Source organism: Denticeps clupeoides, chromosome 9, assembly GCF_900700375.1.
Source record: "Denticeps clupeoides chromosome 9, fDenClu1.1, whole genome shotgun sequence".
NCBI lineage: Eukaryota > Metazoa > Chordata > Actinopteri > Clupeiformes > Denticipitidae > Denticeps > Denticeps clupeoides.
Window position 1 is genome coordinate 766,667 of NC_041715.1, and position 25,946 is coordinate 792,612.

Here is a 25,946-nt window from a genome sequence, read left to right on the forward strand (position 1 = left end):
CATAAACACACACACACACACATACACACTTACACACAAACACACATACACACACACAAACGCACACACAAACACACACACACACAAACGCACACACACACACACACACACAAACACACACGCGCACACTCCACACACACACACCGTAACATCTGAATCATTAATTATCTCCATCACACCTGCCAAGGTGCAGGAGACTGGACAGTCCCACAGTGTCCCACAGTGTCCCACAGTGGCATTTTATTTAGCGCTGACTGGGGTGGGCGTGGCCCCGTAATCAGAAGGTTGCCGGTTTGATTCCCGAGCCAGCAAGGTGCCACTGAGGTCCCCTTGATGAAGACCCACACACTGCTCCCCAGGCGCCTGTCATGGTGCCCACTGCTCAGTAAAGTAAAGTAAATTGAGTAAAGTGAAGTGATTGTCACACGTGATACACAGCAGCACAGCACACGGTGCACACAGTGAAATTTGTCCTCTGCATTTATCCCATCACCCTGAGTGAGCAGTGGGCACCATGAAAGGCGCCCGGGGAGCAGTGTGTGGGGACGGTGCTTTGCTCAGTCGCACCTCAGTGGCACCTTGGTAGATCGGGATTCGAACCGGCAACCTTCTGATTACGGGGCCGCTTCCTTAACCGCTAGGCCACCACTCACTCAGGGTGATGGTTAAATACAGAGGACACGTTTCCCTGTCACCGTGTGCTGTGCTGTTTCACAATGACAAACATGTCACTTTCACTGATGTGTTGCCGTTTTTTGCTGAAAGCTGATTTTGCTTTTTTTGTCTTCATTTTGATTTTAGCTCTTTGAGGGAAACACAAACTTCGACACGCCGGAGATCCGAAGGTTTGACGAGATTCCGGCGCAGTTTATCCGGATCTTTCCGGAGCGGTGGTCGCCGGCGGGGATCGGGATGAGAATGGAGGTGCTGGGCTGCGACCTGCCAGGTTTGTAATATAAAGCGCATGGTGTTGGCAGGGTTCTTCAGACTTGAGTTACTGGACCAGTTGTGACTGAAGTGATGTCTCAGCAGTGTGGAATGTTCTCAAAGTTCTTCAGTTGTTGGAGTGTGTGTGTGTGACGTGTGTGTGTGTGACGTGTGCGTGTGTGTATTTAGTGCTCACCTGTCAGAAGAGATGGACTGCAGGTATGACACACCACACTGGTCCCACAGGCCCCACCCTTCATCCATAAAAGACAAGAACTGACCACCATGGACAGCCTGTCCACATCACATCACATCACATCACTCTGTGTCCATCAGTGTGTGTCTGTGTATCTTAGAAATGATACAAACTGCTGCTTTACAAAAAAACAAACACACAATATCATACACACACACTATAACAAAAATACACCGAAAACAACACACACACCATAACACAAATACACCAAAAACAACACACACCATCACACACACACACCATAACACAAATACACCAAAAACAACACACACCATCACACACACACACCATAACAAAAATACACCAAAAACAACACACACCATCACACACACACACCATAACAAAAATACACCAAAAACAACACACACCATCACACATACACACACACACACGCACACCATAACACAAATACACCGAAAACAACAGACACATCATAACAAAAATACACCAAGACACACACACACACTCCATAACACAAATACACCGAAAACAACACACCATCACACACACACATACACACACCATAACACAAATACACCGAAAACAAACACACACACACACACACACACACACACACACACACACACACCATAACAAAAATACACCAAAACCAACACACACACACACACACACACACACACCATAACAAAAATACACCAAAACCAACACACACACACACACACTCCATAACACAAATACACCAAAAACAACACACACCATCACACACACACACACACACACCATAACAAAATACACCAACACACACACCATAACACAAGTACACTGAAAACAACACACACACACCATAACACAAGTACACTGAAAACAACACACACCATCACACGGACACACACACCATAACAAAAATACACCGAAAACAACACACACCATCACACACACACACACACACAATAACACAAATACACCAAAAACAACACACGCCATCACACACACAAAATTGCCCTTGTTTAAATGGTGTGTGTGTGTGTGTGTGTGTGTGTGTGTGTGTGTGTGTAATATATTACAGGCATCAGCTCCAGGGCAGTGCACAATTCCACAAACATGTGTTTACTATTTATTATTTGTTACTATGCAGCATGCCGTGCAACACACACACACATACACACACACACACACACACACACACACACACACACACACACACACACACACACACACTCACTCACTAACAAAAGAACATGTTGTCCCACCTACCCAACATCTCCACCCCTAAACGGTGGTTTCTCAGTGTATGAAGGGACTGAAAGACACACATTTTAGTGCATCGTTGAGTGTGAAAGACACACAAGGCAGGCGGGCAGTTTCAGTCTGAACGACACAACTTGGGGGCATAACAGCACCCACGGGTGCACCAGGCGAGAGACGCCTCAAGCCCATCTCCATTTCATCAGGTTGTATTCATAACTGTAGCATCTGTTCTCAATCATGGTGCCCCGCCCCCCCAAAATCAGAATTCAATCAGGTCCTCACCTCGGCTCACTCGCCATTCAGCTGGGGCCGAGGATCGGGGAGAATACCAAAACACAAGGTCACGCACCTCACGCCCCCCCCTACAGGGTCATATAGGCATTACAGGGAAGTGACATGCCCATCCAGACGGAAGATCCGAACAGAGATCACGATTAAACAAGAGGCAATATGAGTTCATACGAATACGTAGAACACAGGAGGAGGGGTGTTGCCAGATTGGGCTGTTTTGAATGTGATATTTTTGCATAATGGGGTATTGTTGAGAATAAGCAGGAGGAAATAAATTCTTAGTTGCTATGATAGTTGTGTACTAATCAGAATTTTATGGCAAATTTCTGAGAACATTTGTGGTTAATGTTAAGCTGAAGTAATACACATATCTGGCAACACCACATGTTCTGCATGTTTTACTGTGAGACCTGACAATCAACACTATAAAACATCATTAAATTTCTTCTTCTGGGTGTCAGAGATAATTACACACTGACAAAAAGATCCGTATGGGCGGGAACTTCCTCCTTTCCAATTGGCTGCGTGGGCGGGGCCTTTGCACATTTCTGATTATGTCTCACAAATTATAGGGACCTTTACAGTAAAGGACAAGGACACACACACATACGCACACACAAACAGTGTCACATGATTGGGAGGGGGGCGGGTTTAAGAGAAATGTGGGCGTGTCCACGATTTGTGAAGGACAGCACATCTGTTTTTTGTTCTCTGGCTCTTTGAAAACCTCCATATGGTTCTGCTTAGTGCTTTGTCCCCGGTACACACACACACGCACACACACACACAGAACAAATCATCCACCCAGTATAAATATTTAGATCCACAGCTACACGTCTCCTCTGCAGTTCCCATTTATCAGGAGTTACACTTCTGGCGTCACAGAGTCAGCGGTGATGATGATGTCTCTCTCCGACTGACACAGACACACACATACACTTACAAATACACACACAGACACACTATACTGTATGGTGGGTCTGGAAGCTGTTTCTCCAGCCTGAATTTTCAGTTCTGAGAACTGTTTATCTGTGTGTGTGTTAAACCGGATGATACAGTGTTTAGTTTCTGAGAAGAACGACGTGTGTGTGTGTGTGTGTTTATTTTTTATGGTTGTGTGTGGATACTCGGTTAGATATCCATCATCGAACACTCGTTCACTTTCTGCAAGCTCAGGGGAAAAGACTTATCGTTTGCCAAGCACACAGGCCCTGAAGATTAGTCTATTCATTTTCCAGCCTGGGCGTGCGAGAGGGAGAGAGAGAGACAAGGAGAAGGGAACGAGAAAGAAGGGGAGTTGATAGAGACAAAATGATTAATTTTTTAGAAAGCAGCACATGATGTGTCCTATTCAGCATGATAATTAATCAGGGACTTAATTGGATCATTTCTTCTGGAGACGAATCACATTGTTCTCACAGTCCAGAGTCTGAAGAGCATTTCTGGAGATTTTTTTTAATGCCACGTCTAATCTTCACTCCTCAATTATCACCCCATAAAATATCTTGATTACTAATCATATTCAGCTATGCAAGAGCCATCTTACAAAAAGCCCCACAGCGTTGATTTTTATCAGCTCCACACAGGACGCTGCACTTTGCAAAATGAGCTTTGCGGCTTTTACTTTGACCATTTGCGCTCTTGACCACTGAAACGGTGATAATTTCCGGTTTCACCACAGGTTCCGCTCACTGCATGATGGGGAGTTTACATTACAGTTTTACGAATTGAAACGTCCACGCTTGCATGGAGCAGTAGAACCCTCTGCGGAGGACGCAACATGTTGCATTCGTTCGTTGGTCCTGAGACTGAGATAATTATGTAAAGTGCAGCTTCTGTCTCTCTCTCTCTCTCTCTCTCTCCCTCTCTCTCCCTCCCTCCCTCGCTCTCTCTGTCGGGTGGCGGTTGCCAGTTCCCGTCGTTTCTTCCTGCCAGCGACAGATTCACTCGGGGGCTTTCTACATAATTGAAGGAAAAAAAAAATGTACAAAAGTGCAGCGTCAGGGTTTTTAATTTTTTTTCCGTGTGACATCAGACATTCCCGAGCCTGAGAGCGCCGTGGCGCTGGTCCACACCAAAATTCACCATTTCCTTCAGTGTTTCCACCAAGACGCCACATGATCCCACTGCCCTCCCCTTGATTTTAAATCATATACGCCATTTAACCAGACGGCCTTATCCAGAGTCGGTAGTGACAGGGACTGTCCCCCTGGGGACACTCCGGGTTCAGGGTCCCACTCAGGCACACGATGGTAGTAAGTGGGGTTCGAACCCGGGAGTCTGTGCTCTTCTGGTCCAGATGAGGCTACCTTCACTGGTCTTACGATTTGATTACGGTGATCAATACCTCGATTATCAATGCAACCCCTCAATTGTTCTACATGAATTCACGTTTTCAGATTCGTCAGTGAGATTCGTGGCGTCAGGTCAGCGCGGACTGAATGCACCAGCTTTCAAATAAACTACTTTTCTGCTGAAATCCTGATGGACTTTTAACTGCGCCAAACACGGAACCGTGACCAGCGTTAAACTAGCGTCGATCGATTATACTATGATATATTATGATATTATAATATATACTATGATATAATCTATCATGTTGCAGCAGTGCAGACTCGACCACATCTGCATCGCGTCATTTCAACGCCCCTGTGATGCTACTACCATCATCATGGGTCTAGGTGAGATGGTGAGGGCTGAACGTTTCACTCAGCCCAGAACGAACTGCAGAAAGATACCTGAGAAGAGACACAAACCCGCTCCAGCATGAAAATTCATTATATAATCAGTAATAAATGGTCTTTTTATCGACACGGCAATGCGTACAAATCGCAAAATGAAGGATTAAGTATGAGTTTAGTGTAAATTCCAGTATTATGCCCTTAAATGGCAGTGAGGAGCTCTGGATGCCCTCAGTGGGCGTCGGCCATGACTTTGAAGTGAGAGGAGTCACGCCTGTCATCGCTGTCCCGCGCCACGCCCGGTGCCAGGTCATGCTGCTTACACCGCCACCGAGACTGACCTTTCCTCACCTGATCTGCATTCATCACACGCGCCTGGTTCTGGTCCCCACTTCCCCGCGATGGGTTCTTATAGGGGGGTTAATTACGTTTATAAAGGGCACCAAATTAATTGAGTTTAATGTCAGAAAACACGACCAGCTGAGTCCCCTGCTTTCATCCGAGTGTGTGTGTGTGTGTGTTTTAATGAGACGATAATACGTGAATGTATTTATGGATCATGCTGAAGCGGCTCAGCGCTTATTGGATAATTAAGAGCTAAACGTACAGGCCGGTGGCTGCAGCTCGGCCGGGCTGGTCCTGCGCCGCGCTCTGACCTTCACCAGACACATGGACAGATGGACTGATCTGATATTTGCTTATTCGCCTGTCATGAGCAAATTAACAGTGTGTCCTTATTACCTCAGGATTTATTAGCATTTAAACGCCGCCACGCTGCGTATTTATTTTAGTTGTATGCAGTTGTATGGTGTAAAAGGGAAGGAAGCGCAGAAGACAAGCAGAGACAACCTGACCACACCTTTTAACGGGTCCTGGTCATTCCATCATAAGGAGTGACAGCGGCGTGATCAGGACCCGCTGTGCCACTCAGCATCACAGGCCATATAACCATAGTCAAATATCAATTAATAAATCAGATTAGTCATGAAGGTTTATCAATTTTATTCTGTCACGTAACGAACCACAGATAGACTGCGCTTACATTGTACTTATCAATAATCCATATATTGACACTTCATGACATCACGCAGTCAGTAGTCGCAAGGTATAAATGTGCATTTCTTTCATTCTGGGAACTGATGAAAAGGTGACATGATGTTTATTGATGTATTTAAGATCATCCAGGATGCGTGAGAGCTGTCAATCATCCGGCCGCTCTCATTTTATAAAAACATCATTAAATTAGTTTGTCCTTGTCAAGATAGAGATGTCTAGCAAGTGGTTCTCATCTATTTATTTAAGTAAATCCTGAAGACACCTCCGCCCGTTCGCTATCGAACGACCTTTTACACCTTTTTATTCATGATAATGGCCCAGAAGAGCAGGAAGTGGCTGGTTCGCTGCTGAGCCTGGTGGAACCTGAGGGAGGTGGAGGAGTTTTCAGCCCAGGAGCATCCTCACTGAAGTGCAGCAGAGACATCGACTCTTTCCTGAAGCTGCTTGCAGGAGAGCGTGCTCTTTTGACTCTGAGTGTGTGTCTGGTGCATCCATCTTACAGGTGGAGCAGGTTGCTGCTCTCACATTCCTGTCGAGTTTTAACAGAAAGTGTGGGTCTGATGTCATGTGTTGATGTTTTTCAGAGTCGACCACGGTCCCTGACACAGCGTCACCTACCACAGCTCCAGCTGAGGAGACCAGTACGGTGCACAAACACTCTCCCAGTGAGTGTCTGTCCGAACACAACACGCACACAAACACACACACACACACACACACCATTTTAGAGGTACGGCAAGATGTCAAGCAAAATAAAACTGCTGACTAATGCAGACCCTCACCTACACGCTGCAGATCCATGATGCTAAATAGACTGATAGCTGATCAATACCCTGCAGGGACTGACACTGAGTAATGTGTTTGTATAGCATGTGTGTGTGTGATGCATGATAAAATACACCAGATTATTCTGGATACAGCAACATTATGCAAACCTCTACATAACTGTGTGTGTGAGTGTGTGTATATCAGTGTAATTTAAGCAGCCTGTTCCTGTCTTCTGTCTCCGTCAGTGGTCACCCACCTGTCCACCTCCCTGGGCCGGCTGTGCGATTTCGAACAAGGCCTGTGCGGCTGGACCCACGACCCCACGGCGGACCTCAGCTGGTCCCTCCAGGCCTCCAGCAGCTCCCCTGGGTCAGGACCCAGCCTGGACCTCTCCCTCAGCACCGACGGTCAGTTCTACATTTACTGGCTCTGGAATAAAACCACAGGGACAGTCAGGGGAGGAAGGAGGTGGTGGAGGGGTCTCTGTTTTCCATCTACGTGGTTTTATAGAGAGAGGAGGAAGAAGACGGAAAAGAATCCTCTGTTAATCTATTCCACAGACCGCAGGCACATACAGTCCAATCAGATGGCTTTGCCAGCCCTGCAAGTTTCCTTCTCCCAGAGACTTACACCCCGGGAGGGAGTCCCCCACTAAACTTTTCCCAACAAAAGAAACGAAGAAAGAAACATGACCCTCGAAAAACCTTTCCCTAGGTCTCGCAGAAAGTGACCTTAATTCTTTCGAGTTATGGCTATAAAACATGGATTTCAGACTTGTACTTACACTAGACCCGCAGACCCGTTTCCACAGATCAGAGATATTGGTGTTTCAGCTTCATACAACCTCTGTCTTCGATTTAGACTCTTCTGTGCCTATGAATGTCCCACAGGGCTCAATCCTTGGGCCTATTCAAAATGTGCACTTTCGGCCTTGCAGTTATCTTCACAGTTTCTCAAACCCTAGTCCCTATCAGTCAATATACATGTTGGTTATGGTCCCAGCACCATCAAAGATCAGATGGTGTGGAAAACCATAAGTGAAGAATATTAACCACAGTAACTGACAGTATTTTTTGTGGCTTTAGACAGGTGAAGTGTGATGATAAATAGTTAACTTCTACCTGGGACAGGTTCCTAAGACATTTGAATGTGAAAAAGTGAAAGTGATTGTTTTTTAATTTTGATGCAGCACAGCATATGGTAACACATATGCTGTATTTAACCCTCACCCTTGGTGAGCAGTGGCCACCTGGCGGTTCGGGATTTGCCAGTTCGGCAACCCTTAGATTATGAGGGCCACCACTGGCCAGTCTGTCTATTAAGGTCGAATCAAATGCTTAGGAAATGTGGAGCGTGTTCCCCGGATCCCCAGGGCAAGACGGGGAACGGTTGACCTCTCATTAAGGCCTAATTAAAGAAGTTTCCCTTCACCGATGTGCTATTCCCTGCGGGTGCCACGCCCGCTCCTCAGCTACCTGCAGGCAGCGGCACTGTATGCTAACAAGCCCTCCATCCACCAAGACAATCATAATTAATTTCCCCTGTTTCATAAGCAGCCAAGATCAAAGAAGAGCCGAGCAGGAAAAGTTCGATGGTATTAATTAGGGCGGGAAAACCGCGCGGCTATATTTAGGGGTTTGGTGTTTACCTGGGAAAACTCTGTCGGTGGGGGGGGGGCTTTAACAAGAGGGTGAGGGATCAAAGATCAATAATCCATTTGCTGTAAAAACCGGAGAATATTATCACCGAGCCTGGTTCTGCGCTGGCACGTCGGGTTTTACTACCGGCTGCTCTCCTGACTATTCAGGCTCAACGCTTCCTGTTTCTTCCAGAGCTTTTTAAGATGCCGTGTGTTCGGTGCGGCCCGCTCGGCGGGGAACTCCGGCTCTCAGCACCACAAGTGCCCGCCGGTGTTATCGCAGACGCTGATAAGAGACGAGTTTAAACGGGCGACTGAGCGCAGCGGTGAACCGCAGGCCGCACACACACAGAAACAGACACACGTAGAGAGAGATATGGTGGCATGAAAAGCCTGGCTAGAGTTCAAAACACACACAGATGTGGCGTCTTGAAAGGCGCAGATTCATTCGAATGCCGAACACTCACCACAAATGAGATCCATTACTCATTCAGGGGGCGGTGTCTCTCTCTCTCTCGCACACTCACACACACCCGCCAACAACAACACATATATTAGCACAGACACTTTCACAACTGCATACTGATCTCAAATTCTGTCTCTTCAAAACTCTGCACGCACATGAAATGCACAGAATGAATTCATGTCAGCAGCCGACCTAACCCACTTTTCTTTTCTTCAAATCCATATTCCATCTTTTCATAACCTTTAAACGCCTTGCTTCTCGAACTGTGGCACCTGACTCGCTGTCGTTCCTCTCTCCCCTGGCAGATTCCGGGAACTTTCTGTATTTGGACGCGAGTCCCAAATCGGAGAGGCGTCGGGCGCGGCTGCTGAGCCCGGGCGTGGCACCTGAGCGGGGGCCACTCTGCCTGCTGTTCTTCTACCGGGTGCAAGGCGACGCCCAGGGCAACCTTCGCATCCTGCTGCAGGATCACGAGCAGGAGGAGACCCTCCTCTGGGCCCTCAGTGGGGACCAGGGTCCCCTGTGGAGGGAGGGGCGCACCGTCCTGCCTCAGTCGCCCAACGAGTACCAGGTGCCAAATTCACCCTCACCTCCGCTGGCCGCTGTACATCCTGGTCGATTAATCGCGATGATAAAATCTGGTTTTGAATCCCCGGCAGGTGGTCATCGAGGGATACTTCGAGCACGGAACCAGAGGCCACATCTGGATCGATAACATTCACATGAGCTCCAGCATAGAACTGGAGCAGTGCACACGTAAGTCTGCACATCTGCATCGGCCTCTTTCTCCAAGCCTGGCACACACACACTCACACACACACACACACCGAGTCCAACAGCGCCCGTTCAGAGGCATTCTCGCTCCTAATTAATTTCTTTTTTCTCCGCACAGCGGGAATCAAACGGAGGAAAGAACGAGCTCTGCGTTCATTTAAAAAGCGCTTGTAGTAGCGAGCGATGGTGACGCTCGTACCTCCATTTTAACTACAGGTTCTCCCATTCACCTACAGGTGCACACACACACACACACACACTTCATAAAGCAACAAAACACACAACCAAAACAGCTCTTAATGATTTCTATTCAGCAAAAAGGAAAAAGCCAAGTGAAAGTAGGCCACACGTGCCCTGTGGGCTGAGATTCTAATCTATGTTTCATTAGTTCCCCCCTCTCCTCTCTGATTTGTAAACCGAGTCTTTCCGAGCCGTCAGAGGGAATTACAAGACGCCGTCCTCAAAAGCACCTTTTTATTTTGCTGTTTCGGCGTCTGTACAGATTCGGCACAGGGGGCGCTGTGTCAGAGTAATGCCCTTATTTCACCATCATTGGTAACAGGGGTGAAGTCAGGAAAAATCTAGATGGAGCCAGGACACTATTTATATTCGATTTTATTTTTTTTATGGTTCAATGTCATTTAGAAAATAGAAAAATAAATGACAGGTTGCCACTCAGCATCAATGTGGCACCAAATGTGACTCGATTTTAACCAGTTCGCTCACATATGCTGCTGGTGACGAGACTAGAACAGGGAATAAAATGACCAGATCTCAACGCACAGACTCGGGTCACATCTGTCTAGTACGGTGTTGCCAGATTGGGTGGTTTTCAAATGTAGATTTATACATGCATCAAAATCGACCGGTTGATCTTTGACGCTTCCTTTAAGAAGGTGATTTAATCTTTCATTCATGTCATCTTCCCAGCACCCCGAGGTGGGATTGATTAATGAGCTTTGAATAAATAAACATTGCCTTTCCATCAGAGTAGAGGAAGAATGTGATGATGGAGCGAGCCGCTCCGATTCTGTTCTGTCATTAAATACTTAAATGGGAACCAGATGCACCGCAGGAGCGTTTCCACATCCGCACGCATTCATATTCGCACATTTGCATTCCGACTGGGAGCGGCCTTATCAATTAACGCCGCTCTCTCTCTCTCTCTCTCGCGCTCTCTCTCCACCGCCGAGGCCTCCCCGCCTGCTGCTCCGCTCCCTTTTAATTGTCCCTGCATTCCAACTACGCTAAATAAGCATCGCATTTTCTGCCAGCCCGCCCCGCGTCCCCTCGCCTCGCTCGCCCGCTGCACCCAGACGTAAATCACTGCACTTCGCTCCTCGCCAAATGACACCGCCGCAATCACCTCTCTCCCTCAAACGAGTCAGGCCGCCATTAGCTTCCCTCCCCGTCTCCCGGTAATGTGTTTGTGAGGAGCTCTCAGGGGGAAAGAAGTTGAAAAAGCGACCTGAAGAAACCGGCCCCGGTTTCGCTGTGTTTTTAAACGAGTCTGATGATCAAGTCCATTTATTTCTGCATCAGGCCGCTCACTCGCCCGCTTGTTCTGTCTCCCTCTCCCTGCAGAGCCCTTCAACGCCGTCCCTCCGGACACCACCGGTGAGTCTCGCTCGACCGTCTCCGCCACTTCCCGTCCCGCCGCTTCGCCGCCTCCCGCTTGCAGTAGCCACGGCGACATCACATGCTCTGCCAAATATCATTCACCCACGATGATATTTCATCTGGTTCTTCCTCCGAATCACTCACTTGCAGATACGTGCCGGACTCTGAACGCCAGAGCTACAGTTGTGCAAACATATTACAGTATTTTACGGCACATTTTTATCCCTGTTTCTTTTTATGGCCCGTTAGTGGAGCCAGCGTTCGCCAGTCATTACAAGCCATCGTAAAACTCTGCGAGATGCCTTCTAATGCATTATTTAAGGGGGATTCGTACAAAGTTTGATCTGGCAGCCTTGTGCCGTGGTACCAGGCGCAGCAATGGGCTGAAATCCGATTGGCCCGTTCAAATGTGTGCGAGGCACAGGGGGAGGGGCCAGAGGGTTGGCTCTTTTTCATCAGAAGGTCCACAGATGGGTTTCTCTGGATGCTCCAGCAGCTTCGCCCGTTCCTGCTGTTGCCGTATGAGCATGTGTCCCAGCATGGCTGGCTTGATGAAGGAAGCTGAAGGCTCATGCTCCTGCGCTGCTTCTTCATGTGTCATCCCTCCTCCTGTTTTTTTTTCCCATCCCTCCCGTCGCCCCCCCCCGCCCCGCCCACCTTCCCTACCTCCCTCTGTTCGGAGTTCAGCACCATACATGGCCTCCTCGGTCTCTGCTGACTGCACTTGAATGAAATGTGAGACTGACTTGCGTCCAAGAGCTTCTCCGGGCCCGTCCAGGTCTCCACCCTGGAGTGGAGTGACGCGGGTCTGGCTCCGACCAAATCGCACGGCTGTTCCGCGTTAAGAGCTGAGTGTTTAGGACAAGGCGAGACGAAAGTAGCTGCAGCGAGGCGCTCGACTGGGAGACGTGGACACTTAGGGTCCCTGTTTGGCGCCGGTTTCCATGGGAACATTTGGCTTGAGGCATAAGAGGCTGACGAAGAAGAAAGCTCCAATAAAAAATGGCAGAAGTAGTCTCGGCAGTTTCTGAGCCACGCTGCATCACTGCAGAGCCGAGACCGCAACACAAATACTCAAACGATGAATACAATCCGAGAGCAGTGATTGGCTTGCACTAACCGTGCCAGGATGGCTACCGTGCATGCGCATCTGCGTGTCTCTGTGCAGCAAATGTCTGTTTTGTTTGCAATGTGAGCACCGATTTCCAATTAAAAACGGAAAGAACGAGACGTGAGCAGCGAGAAAAGCACCAAGCGAAGTGCATGCCTCTCTACCCCAAGCCAACTGTTCTGTGTCTCTCCACCAGGGGGAGCATTTCCGGGCAGAAGCGACCCCACAGTAGACCCCGTGACAGTGCCGCTTGTCCCCACCTACTGGTATTACGCAATAGCCGGCGGCGGCGCGCTCGTGCTCCTGGCGTCCGCCACGCTGGCCTTGGTGCTCTGTTGCCACCGCTACCGCCTGGCGAGGAAGAAGAGCCAGCCCTCGGTGGCCTTCCAGAGCGCCCACTACCCCAGCAGCGCCCTGACGGGACCCGGGGCGGAGCCCAGGCTCACCGTCAGGCTAGACAAGGACGCGCCCTGCTCCCACTGCTGAGACGGGAGGGGGTGGCGGTAGAGGAGACGTGACCTCCGCTTGACCCCCTTCGGCCAGAGCCTGAAGGACAGACGCCTGGTGGGACGGATGAACTCTGCTGCTCCGGACGCGACGGGAATAAAACATGGACAAAAAGACCACACGAACACACTCGTTTCTGTCCTCGGACTGCTGTTATTGGGGTTTAAACCCGCGGGGAGGACGGGGACTCCTGGAAGCAGGCTGAGAAGGGAACCCAGGAGGACTCTGCATGTTTGAAAATGACGCACCTTTTACACGTGACGCACATGGGGGGGACACAGGAAGAGGAAATGACGGTGGGAGACGAGAGCGACTTGCTCCAGCTTCCTCCTCTCAGCACCTTCTCCTCACGTCGATTCACTGGCCTTCTTCTGCAGAAGCTGACAAATCGAAGCAGAATAAAAGGCCTCCATCGCCACCAGATGTCCCCGGAACCCGAGGCTGCAGGAGAACGTCTGCAGCTTCAGCTTCTGTCTATAAAAATGTCGGGGTTTGTTTCCTATATGCAAAAAAAGAAAGATTTGCCTTAGATTGCGTGTGTCCCGCCTGTCACCGCCACGCACCGCGGTGGCCGGGGTGTCACGCGGTGTCACGCGGTGTCACGCGGTTCTGCATCCAGCCAAGCGGTCGGCTCCACGCGGAACTATTTATTTACTGGGAATCTTCCACGCCCTTTTACCGGGGACAGGGCCGTCCTGGCCTGCCGATTTACGCCGGGCATCGTCGGGATTTAAGGCCGCTCGGTCTGTATCACTACAAAAGAGACGGATCTTGATGCGCTGTGATGTTCCCCGTCTGGAAATAGGTGGAAATAATCCCCGCACGGCCCATCGGGGAGAAATTGGGGATATTTCACCCATTAATCTGCCGCTGACAAAAGAATGTGCAGAGAGATGTGCAGAGATCAAAGCGCTCTCTTATCTTCTGAAGACGGACTTTGGGCAAAAGGCTCCAGATTCGTTTGAAGGCGTAAAGCCCCTGAAAGCCCCTCGCAGACAGGCAAAGACCACCTGCCCCAGATCTCATCCCCCACCTACCCTCTCTCGGCCCTCATTCCCAGAATCCCCTCTCGGAAGATGTAGGCGATGGTGTCATGCTGGTCATGTGACACGAAGAAAAGGCCGGAAGTGGTCCGATATAAACTCGTCTTAATTCACGCTCTGCTACAGGGCTGTGTGATGATGTTCTAGGGCTACTGATACAAATAACATTTATTTTATGAAAATAGTTAAATGAAACTGTAGTTTATAAACAAAAAAATGGAGAAAATGATTAAGATTTATGCCAGTTTAAATGACTGTTTTAATCGCTGTATTAGTTGAAATGTTAAACATTGTTTAAACAGATGTGAAATTTAATTTTTACTGTATGCTCGCACGTTTGCGTTGCAGGGAATTTGCATAAATGTCACTGATTGGGCAACACATTCGTAGAGAAAATTGCATTCACTGATTTGATTGGCTGGCACTTACTCAGTTGATAATTAAAATGTGATATGCAGCTAACCAATGGACCCACAATTTAACCCCATTCAAAAGAACTTTTATAGGGTAATACTTTAATAATTCAAAATATGGTTCAAAATGTGCGATTATTTAGTTTTTAAAAACTTTATCAACTGACTGCCCTATTAATAAATTCTGTTGAATTTCAATTTCGTCATCAGAACGTTTTGAGTCTTGATGCAACAGACACCAGTGATATTGTTGTTTTTGGGGTCACTTTGTGTCCCGCTATTCTGCATACGTAACCTGTGTCTGTGACGTCCCTGTATGATGTCCCACGATGCCCTGCAGAACCAGACTACTGGGAGAAACGTGTGTTTGGTGATGATTAGCATCACGTTTCTCCTTTTTCTATTTAAAGTGAGATGTTTGGTAAGAATGTGCTTTATAATCCGCTGCAGGCGTCTGCCGTGAGACACGTAATATTTCAAATTGGTTTAATGGCCCTGATTGGATTGTGTATATAAGTATGACTTCCCCGACTGCCCGCTCAGCAATATTAATGAGGAAAAGCACTCTGAGGGTCCTGATCTGCATGCAATCGGCCAAGTAGCTGTCCGCACTGCTGCCTGCAGAAAAGAAAAGCTCCCATCCAGCCGTGGGTGAAGAACGTGGCCTTTTTTGTTTTACGGCATGATCTGGTTTCAAAGTGTGTGACATATATGTACGTTTCAGAATAAATCAGGAAACGTTGGATTACATCACAGTTCCCACCTGGCATTCTGATTGGAATCACTATATCTGCACCTTATTACGATCAATTCAACGTTTCTCAGTAATAATTCATAACCATGAACAGGGGAACTGTGGTATCAAATCAAAATCACCCCCAGACACCTTCTCATGTATTATTGCTTCATTTATCAGCCGATGCATCATAAAATGCCAGAATGAGCCATTTTCATTTTCTCTTTCTCATTCTGCACCATTGCTGTACAGTTCCTCTGACAAACCACGGCCGCAAAATGCCAAATGTGTGTGTGTGTGTGTGTGTGTGTGTTTTTCGCTGAGTGCACTTTGCATCCTCTGTTTGTGGAAACTGGGCCTTGACTGTGACTGTCCTTAACCGATGCTGCACCTCAGCCTGTCTGCCAGATTTAAAGGAATATTTTAGCCTGTTGAATTTCATGGTCTTGGAAAATATTGTGCTGGAATGTAAAATTAAAGTGTATTTTTTCTACAACCTGCTGCGTTTTGTGTGTTTGAAAGATCGATATTTGGATATTTGGTGTCAAACTTTTACAAAATTACATTATCAGTCAAGTGCTTTATTTTAATCAATCCCATGAAACACAGTTTTTTTTTATTAGAGCATTTTTTGTCTTCCATACAGAGCGCAGACTCGTTGAACTTGGAAACAACCCGCTTTTCCGGAGCAGGGAAGGCATAAATGGAGGTGAGGAGGAGCCCCCCTTTTTAATCCCCTCCGTTTCTCGTCAGATCGCTACCCGGGGTCGTTCATATGTCAGCCGCCCGCCGGGACGCCGGCTGGATTTCATTGGCCTCATATTGTTGCTCAGATTGCTCGATTGCCACAAGCAGCAGATCTGCTTTCACCTCACCGCGGCCTTTCTGGCCAGATTGAAGTTGATATTCTTCCCGTCTCCTCCTCCCTAAATCCCTTCATCAGACAGACTGTCCTTCAGGTCTGAGCTTAGAAACAACGGAGCAGAGCGAGTTCAGGCTTACCTTTCAACCGAATGTTCAGACCGGGCCAATTACTCCCTTCAGCTCCACTTAACCGGTGAAATTCACTTGATCATTTTTAGCATTTGGAGGTGTGTGCGGAGCAACAAAGCTGAAAGATGCACACCTCATACATACTTTTATTCAGTCAGCCTGCATGAAACCCAGAAATAAAACTTGAAAACGCATATTTTATGCAAATTAACCACACTGTCATGATGCATGAAGGAGGCAGAGGGCAAAGCTGATAATCACACACAGATGGTCTCTAGCATAAAATGTAAAAAACAAGTCAATTCTGAATTTATGATGATACATTTTATAAAAAGCGCAACACGTCTTCTGTGTCCAGGTTTCCACTTTCCAGAATGGACACCGGGCGCCTCGTTGGAGCCTCCGGTGACTAACGTGCCGGACAAAGACAACGCTTGGCTGTACACGCTGGACCCCATCCTGGTCACCATCATCGTCATGAGCTCCCTGGGCGTCCTGCTGGGGGCGGTGTGCGCCGGCCTGCTGCTCTACTGCACGTGCTCGTACAACGGCCTCTCGTCCAGGTCCTCCACCACGCTGGAGAACTACAACTTCGAACTGTACGATGGCATCAAGCACAAGGTCAAGATCAACCAGCAGCGCTGTTGCTCCGAGGCTTGAGGACGCCCGCTGTCCCCGTCACACTTCCTCCTGGTTCCGTTTTCCCCTGCGTCTGCCCCTAGTCTGACTGACACTTACACGACACCAATCTTCTGCCATCAACTCCACGCCCAGCGCCAGAGAAGGGACGTCCCGATAAGCTCAACAGTATCAAACATATCACAAGAATGAAGCAGTAAATGTACAGGACAGTGGTGGCGTTAGTGAGTGGCCGTAGGGCTCGTCTTAGACCGCTTGTCGCTTGTGAAAACGTGGACGCCGTGGCCTTGGCGATTGTGGCTCGTTGCTTGGTTTTAGTTTTTAGACTTGTGTTCTTGACGGCGGATTAGCGCCGGGCCGTCCCGCTCCGTCCTGCTATTTCTGTTTCCGGACCGTCTTTGTGGGACGGTCTGTATCGTGTGCTGTTTTCTGTATGGAGAGTTGGAGGTTGCTGTAATCTGGGAGCAGTGTTACGGTCGTCTCCGGTGTTTCCGTCCTTTTTTTTGAACTCTTTGATCCTTGTGCCACAGTGCCACACTGTGCTACGCGTTTTTTTTTACGTTAACCTTAAGCGCAACCTATGGATTGCAGAAAACTACGGTGGAAGACACGACTCTCGCGCCTACGGAAGGAGAAACGGACAGAACGAATGGACCGATGGAGGACGGTTGAGCCGGAGTGGGACGTGGGACACACAGTTGAGCCTTAAGCATCCTTGTCGGAAGAGAGCCATGAAGAAAGTAGTTTCGCCTTCGGCGAGGTTAATGGCCTTACACGACGCTCTTCGTTTCTTCGCAGTCGCTCTCCGTTCTTCTTTCTTGCCGAGTTATACTTTTCGGGACGTAATGAGGTGTCCCATCATGCTCCTGGGCGCTGTTGGTCAGGTATGCATGGAAAGGGGGACGGACCACTTCCGGCTCCACCTCCTCTCTGACGGACTCAGCCGACTTTTCCAAGTGCCTTGGAGCTCTGAGCTGGTTGAACTGCTGAACCCGCAGGGCTGACAAAAAGTATTACCTCTTCTGTCTGGGACAGAGGGCCCAAACACCAAAAGACATGGACATCGGCACTGGTCAGACAAATTACATTGCTGTTTATAGACTTTGTACAGAAAAAATGTCCTTTTTTATGGTTATTATTATAATTATTATTTAATAAAGAGTGAGTTAAGGATGACTGGTTGTCTTTTTGGGCCCGGAGCTCAGACCATCACATGGAAAAAAGGGCGGGGCACAGGCCGTGGATTTTGGACGGTATCCATGGAAACAGGCGCTGCGAGCTCAGACCACCGGCACTCTGGCGAACCGGGTTCAAGGCCTCCTCAACACGCCGCTCAATCGTGCACTTAACCAGCGGCGGCCCCGATCGATGGCTCCAGGCACGCCGCCCACTTCTTGCTTTTGACCGGGGAGGCGTCGCCGAGTGGAAATCGAATAAACCGCGCCTTAACTAAGGCCCCCGAAACGGAACATTTCCATACTGGCTCGATCTGTCTCAGTGCCAACGAAACAATCCAATATTTCCTCAAAAATGGATTATGTCGCCTGTCATTAATACAGCATCAGTTGTTGGGCTATCAATTATGGTTCTGCATATATCCTGCTAACGATCTTATGAGATGATGGAGCCCTGCCCTGAATTACATGGTATGCTGGACAGTCGTGGATGAATATGGTCTCCAGTAATGTGAAATGGGGGTCTCACATCAAACGTCCTGCCAACGGTAGGTTTTCCTGCTGCTCGAGGTTTTCTGGCAGCCTCAGATACCAGCAGATACGGCTTCTTCTTCTTCTTCTTCTCGCCGTTCTGGTAATCATGGTAGCCAGTCAACAGTCGGTTCTTGAAGCTGATGTGCTGGAAACTGGAAAAAGTCGTCCGCCAGACCGCCGGGGCATCTTCAAAGCTCCAGGTTCCTGGCATGCGGTGGTTAATACCCGACAGACGTGGTCCAGTCCAACCATGAAAAACAACCATCTGAGGTCTTGTGGACATGCATGGACAGTGTTAGGCAGCTAGAGATCATTTTGTAGACAAATAAATAATGATAACGCAGCGGTGATGCCTTTCGTTTAAATCATATTTTTTGCAAATGGAAACAGCATTTTTGGGGTCCAAGAATGAATCACAATTATTTGCAAAAATATGTGATTAATAAGTTACTTTTTTCATAAGAAAAAGGAAAATGAATGAATTGGATTCTTGATGAAAGTCAAGACAACTGAAATGTTCATGTAAACCTGGAATATTTTAAACTCACACACATATGCCGATAGTATTTTTAGGTACCACGCGTTTGAACACATTAAAGGCCATGAAAAGTCGTACAGTGCGTGCGTGCAGGAATATTTTATAATATTGGTCGAGCAAGGACACCGTGTACGATTGGTTGCTGTGCTCAGGCCAGCAGGACAATGAGTCCACAAATGGACAAACAAAACGTCCCTTCTTCTGAGACCAAGTCACATCTCCTCTTCGCCCTTTGAGGAAGCCATCAATGATTATGGCTCATTAACGATTAGACCAGGCCCGTTTTCTGTGGCGCTGCGGGCCTGGACTCACATAATAGGAAATATGTCATACAAGTAAACTAATTAATCAAGGACAATTACAGAACCAATTTTAAAAGAACTAGCGAGCGCCGCTACGTGCCGCGCCGTTAACGTCTGAATGTGAGACGCTGTTCGCTTAATTGATGAATCGGATGTCGTTTGGAGGGGAGCTGGTTGGAAATCTTACCACGGGGATCTTGGTATGAATCCCTGTGGCAGATGGCTGGGGGAGAGAGAGCCTGGACGTGTCCTACCTCGTCCTCCTGGGTCCATCCAGATCCCCCGTCCTGTTCACCTCTATAACAACCCCACCTCAGATGTCCCCATATAGGACATCAAGCGGTGTTGGTGGCTCGGTATTTGGGTCAGGACAAGAGTGAAGGGATCCGCAATGATGACAACTTTAATCGTCATGGAGGCACACGGTGCTCCCCGAAGATGAGCTAATAAATATTAGCATAAAATATCAACAGGAAATGAGATGTTTAAAAGCTGTAGATGGATGAAATAAAGATGTGAGGTTTGTGTCCAATTGAAGATGAATTTTTTGGGGAAAGTGTAGAAACCGGCTGGGAATCCAGTTAAAGGAGCTTTTCAGCCCAGTTTAACCAGGAGGGATTAGTATGATGGCACCCCTGAAAGTGTTAGACTCTGTTTCGGTCATGTTTTATGGTCTTGGGTGGTTGGGTGGTAGTAGCCTAGCGGGTAAAACACTCGACCCGAAGACCCAGGTTCAAACCCCACTTACTACCATCGTGTCCCTGAGCAGGACACTTAACCCTGAGTGTCTCCAGGAGGGACTGTCCCTGTAACTACTGATTGTAAGGCGCTCTGGATAAGGCCGTCTGGTAAATGCAGTAAATGTGTTTTTTCTGGTTCTATGCCAGTCCCTTCCTCTATTTTTTAAATAGGGGGAAACTATTTTCAAACCAGCACTAAGCGCTGGACTAGGCACCAAGCTGTGGCATGTTTGCTAGTGTAATGTTGCTGAATTAGTCCATGTTAATTATTGTAGAAGGTGAAACGACCCCATCAAGTATGGACTGTGGCTCCTCCCATTTTAAACTCCGTTCACAAAAACATAATTAAAAATTGTGTTTTGTATTACAGAAATAATTACATGCCAAAAATGTCAGTTTTTCTCCTTCAAGCTGCATATAGAGTGGTGAACAAGCCAGATGTAGTTTGGGTGTGTGTCTTGGTTCTGGACTCGGGCAGGTGGTGTGTGTGCTGTTCGTTCCTCGAACCAGGGAGATGTTTCCTATTCTGTTCCACCGAAGCAGAACTCAGAACCGGCACCGATCTTGGAGTCACTCTCTGCTCGAGGCCTGTCGAGATTCACCTGTTCATCGCGGCAAATAAATTTTCCCTCTGTTGACACCATAGACACCATAAACCCGACTGATTGGCTAACATGTTTGCACTGGATCATTTGCATAAATGCCACTGTTTGGTCGATGCATTTGCAGGGAAATTTGCATGAATGGATTTGATTGGCTGCCGCTTTCTCTGAGCATTTTTAACTTTGTGCACCAACTTTTGAACCCACATTTCAGTTTGACAGCGCATATGACTTCTCTGTTGACGCCTCTTTCACTAACTGTGAAAAATTAGTTCAAATGTTTTCATCCACTGACAACCCTACTTACAACAGAGTGAAAGCTGGACTCCACCGTTACCAGACTTCTGTTCTCCTTGAAGTTGGATGGAACTGCAGGTTGGATTGGACATCTGGTCTGCTGTGCATCATATGCAGGTGATGCTGGACACGCCCCTGTAACGGCAGCTCCAAACGCATGGGACACACTTTCCTGCTGTCCAACACTTTCCTGCTGTCCACACTTTCCTGCTGTCCAACCAGTGGGTTGATGCTGCCCATCAACCCACTCACTCCGGTATTTACCCTGCCCTCATACGGTACCGTCCCCTTATCCCGTCCTGAAATACAGTCCCTGTCCTCCGGCACACTTGACGCATGTCTGTGTGTGTCGGCTATGTTGCTTCAGTCATCGTGGTAAACGGAGCATCTGGCCTGTGTGTTGGGAAACTTTTTCATCCAATGGCTGTGTGTGTGTGTGTGTGTGTGTGTGTGTGTGTGCGTGTGTGTGTGTGTGTGTGAATTCGAGCTCTAACGCAGCTGTGCAGCTCTTGGAGGGGATCTGGACTGATCCCGTGTGCATGAGCTCATGGGACCGGGTGTAATAGATTTGTCAGTGTGTTGTGAATATTCCCATAACAAAAAGAGCTATTTCACTAAAGACACACACACACACACACACACACACACACACAGATGATGGTTGTGTGTGGACTGGGGAGGCTGAAGTTGATAAATGAAAACTCTCTCTGATTCTCAACTGTGTCTCTCACTTTGACTTCACCGCCTCCAGCCAAACAAATCACATTTATCACCCCCCCCCCACACACACACACACACTCCCCCGCCCCCGTCTGTATCTGAAAGCGAAAGTGAAAACGAAGTATTTCTCTCTGTCTCGTATAGGAGTGTTTGGCGAATTACGCTCTGCACTGCTGCCTTTTCCTGTTTACCGTTGGTGGAAGCGTGAAATATGGGCGTGGGGGTCTCACCTAAACCCCACCCCCCGGCACTATTAAACTTCTAGGCCTGTCTCATTCTATAACGATGTTTATAAATCATCTTTATGCTTTATTATTAATTCAGGAGATAATCCAATTCATATCTCCCTTAAGATCAGGCGCATGTAGGAGGTTGTGGGTGGGTGGGGTTATGATAAAGGAGTTGGTAGAGAGGGGTGGTTAATAGTGATATTAATAATGTAGGACGTTTCTCAGCAGCACTGGAGGATCAGCAGAATCACACAGGGAGGAGGAGATATGAGCCAATCCTCACATTTTGACGCTTGTACATCTCATTCATCGAATCATACTTGTATTATATGTATTATATTACTTTATCAGATAGATTTCTCCTTTTTGTACTTTCCTTATTATATACAGTATTTATACAAACCTCTATAAATACCTCCACCCGTCCGTCCATCAATCCTTCCATTCACCCACCAGTCCATTTATTCATTCATCCATCCATCCACCAGCCCATCCATCTACCCCTCCGTCCATCCATCCATTCATCCCTCCACCTATCCATCCATCCATTCATCCAACAATCAATCCATCCACCCAACTGTCCACCATCCCATCCATACATCCTTTCAAACTCCTGTCAATCCATCCTTCCATCAGTTCATCCATCCATCTATCCATCCATATATCCACCAGTCCATCCATCCATCCATCCATCCATCCACCCATGCATCCATCCATTCATCCATCCATTCATCCATCCATTCATTCATCCATTCATCCATATGGTTGTCAATTGATCCATCTATCTCCTTGTCCATCCATCCATTCAGCTCAGCTGAAGTTCACTTGCATGACTTTAGACTGGAGTAAGAAACCAGAGACCCTGGTCAGCTGATGAATGATTGTGTAAAAATGTCTTTCTGCTAATAGTATTAAAGTCTTCAGCTGTGATGGAAAAGCTTTTAATGTGCATGTGAAGTGATTGTCATTGTGTGACACAGCAGCACAGCACACGGTGACACGGTGAAATGTGTCCTCTGTATTTAAACATCATGACAGGTGCCCAGGGAGCAGTGTGTGGGGATGGGACCTTCATGAAGGGGACCGCAGTGGCACCTCGGCGGCTTGGGATTTGAACCGGCAATCTTCTGATTACGGGGCCACTGCACCAATGCAAGGACAGACCCCCTGGATCAGCCCCACTCAATTCCTCCATCGATTTCTGCTACTTAAACCTGTTCAGGTTTTGTTCATGAGTTCATATACTATGAACTTCAGTTAAATTTTTAGTTTGAAGATAAACTGAACATCATTTTCCCAAAATAACGGCGGTTTTACAGCCTCAGACTCCTCCCCATAACACCCGCTGGTTTTAATACGCTCGGGTTTTACTGGGACAGCGTCACGTTTTACAAGCAGGAGGTGTGTGCGGCTGAGGAAGAGGAAAAGTGCGTATTTGTGTGTGTATGTTTACAGTGTATGAAGGGCCACTGAGGAGGAGAAAAAATGATCCATGAATAACAAATGGTGGTTCTCTTTGTGTGTGTGTGTGTGTGTGTGTGTGTGTGTGTTCGTGTTCTTGAATGGCGAATGAGATGTACTTCTGTTTAAGTGTGTGTGTGTTTGCTGATGAGCTGACAGGGCTGCAGTACACTGATCTGCATTCAGGGAGCAACTCCAGCGCTTAGACCCAGTAAATCTGCAGGAGGCAGAATCTGAAGTTCCAGAAGTTTCCGGGCACCATCTGTTGTGCTATAAATTTGTGGTTGTGGTGTGTGTACTTTGGGTGTCCGTGTTTCTTTATGCGAGTGTCTGTGTGAATGTGTAAATAGAAGTGGATGCATGAATGTGTGTGTGTGTGTTTATAAATGTGTCTCTGCCATGTGTGTGTGTGTGTGTGTGTTGGCTTTACTCTCTTCCTGCTCTGTAATGGGCTCATACCTCACGTTACTCGGGCGCGGCGCAGCACTGGGAGCAGCGTGAAAGTCGGACATTAACCGTCCCCACAGGGCAGCTCAAGGTCCCCACAGGCACGACCCATCATTACAGCAGTCAGACGTGTTATATCAATCACAGACATGCTGTCCCGGGCCGCGGGGCAGAGCTGTGATTGGTGCGGGGAGATGACCGCTGGACAGTTTATGGCATGACTATCCGGGCCTGGAAAAGGGCTCTGGTGAACTTCTGAGGACCTTACAGACAAGCAGTCAAGATTTTTACGTTATAATATATAAATATATTGGCGTTAATATGCAATAAAATAATTGTGAGCTTTAGCTAAATAATGCATTAACACAATACTAATAAGTTAACTTGCCTGGCACTAATATACACATATTTGGGATTCATTTTTGCATTTTATTAAATTGTGGAATCAGTATATAAATTTGTTCTGGATGAGTTTAAATAATACGTTGCTGTGGATAAGGGCGGGATGATAATTGCACTTTATGATTAATGCCATAAATGTAAATAAGCAAGAGTTAAAGTTTTGATAGGATGAAGATGCTGAAAGCACACCATACATTTGCCAGCAGGAATGGGTTAGTAAGGGTCAAAGGTTAATGCTGACCGGACGCCTGCAGCGGCGGATGGAGGGATGTAGAATTGCTGTTTTAGTTTCCTCCGAGAAGAAAACACACATCCACAGATACTGACAACGTGTGTGACAGGTGTGTGAAAAAAGGTGCACACACACGTACACATGCACAGCACCAGCTCCTCTGTCATCTGGTGAGAGGGAGGTGAGGACAGGAGACTGATTATATCCCTGAGGTGTTAAGTGGTGATCTCTCACTCTCTCTCTCTCTCTCTCTCTCTCTCACACACACACACACACGGCCACAGCGTCTCACCTCTGCAGGTTTTGTGTGTTTACTGTGTGTGCATGTTTGGGTGTGGCTTCTCTGCTTTTTAGTGTGTGCTTGTGAGATTAGCATGTGTGTTGGTGAGTGTGTCGTTTTTGTTCTTCTCCCCCGACGATTCCTGCCTCGAATTTACACTTTTTTCGGTTGAATGGATTTTTTTTTTCATCTAAATTGCACAGCAGATGTATGAAAATGACAGCGAGCGCTTCTCAGGGCGGCGATCAATGGCGGGGACTCGGAGGACAGTCCCTGGGGCGTCTGTGACAAACAAGCGAGTGAAAGTCAACATATGTTAAGAAGTCGACTTCGCTGGAAACGCAGCGGTGATGCTGAGGCTGCGCTGCCTCACCTCGTAATAATGATCACGCCGTACAAACCGCACACCGCTGTCATGGGCGCTGCTGCATCCCACTGTTGCTATGGTAACCACCGGAGAAGGTTGAATAATGAAAAATTATTTTAATAATTTCAAATAATGAAAAAAGTATACAGGATGATTTTATAATCAGATTTTCTTTTTATTTTATCTGTTTATTAAATGCTGTAAGTGGGGTTTGATCCTGGGACTTTGTGCTCTTCAGGTTCATAGGCGAGTGCCACACCCACTAGGACACTTCCAGTCTCATTATAAAATGAAATAAAGTTTTAGTTTCCATCATCTTTCTTCTGCCATTAGCAAAGTAAAGTGACAGAATTAGTTGACAGAACATTTAAAGACATTTCATTAAAATCCAAAAGGTAATGAACAAGATTCAGAAATTCATGTGATAAGACTTTTATTTATTTCATTATAGTGTCACTGCATGATCGAAGTATGAAATACATTTTTGTGT

At 47.4% G+C, this 25,946-nt stretch overlaps 1 pseudogene; it reads left to right on the plus strand.

The window, feature by feature from the left end:
• The window catches only part of LOC114796758 (neuropilin-2-like), a 34,422-nt pseudogene extending 17,272 nt beyond the window's left edge, over positions 1–17,150 (plus strand).
• Positions 17,151–25,946: the final 8,796 nt, after the last annotated feature.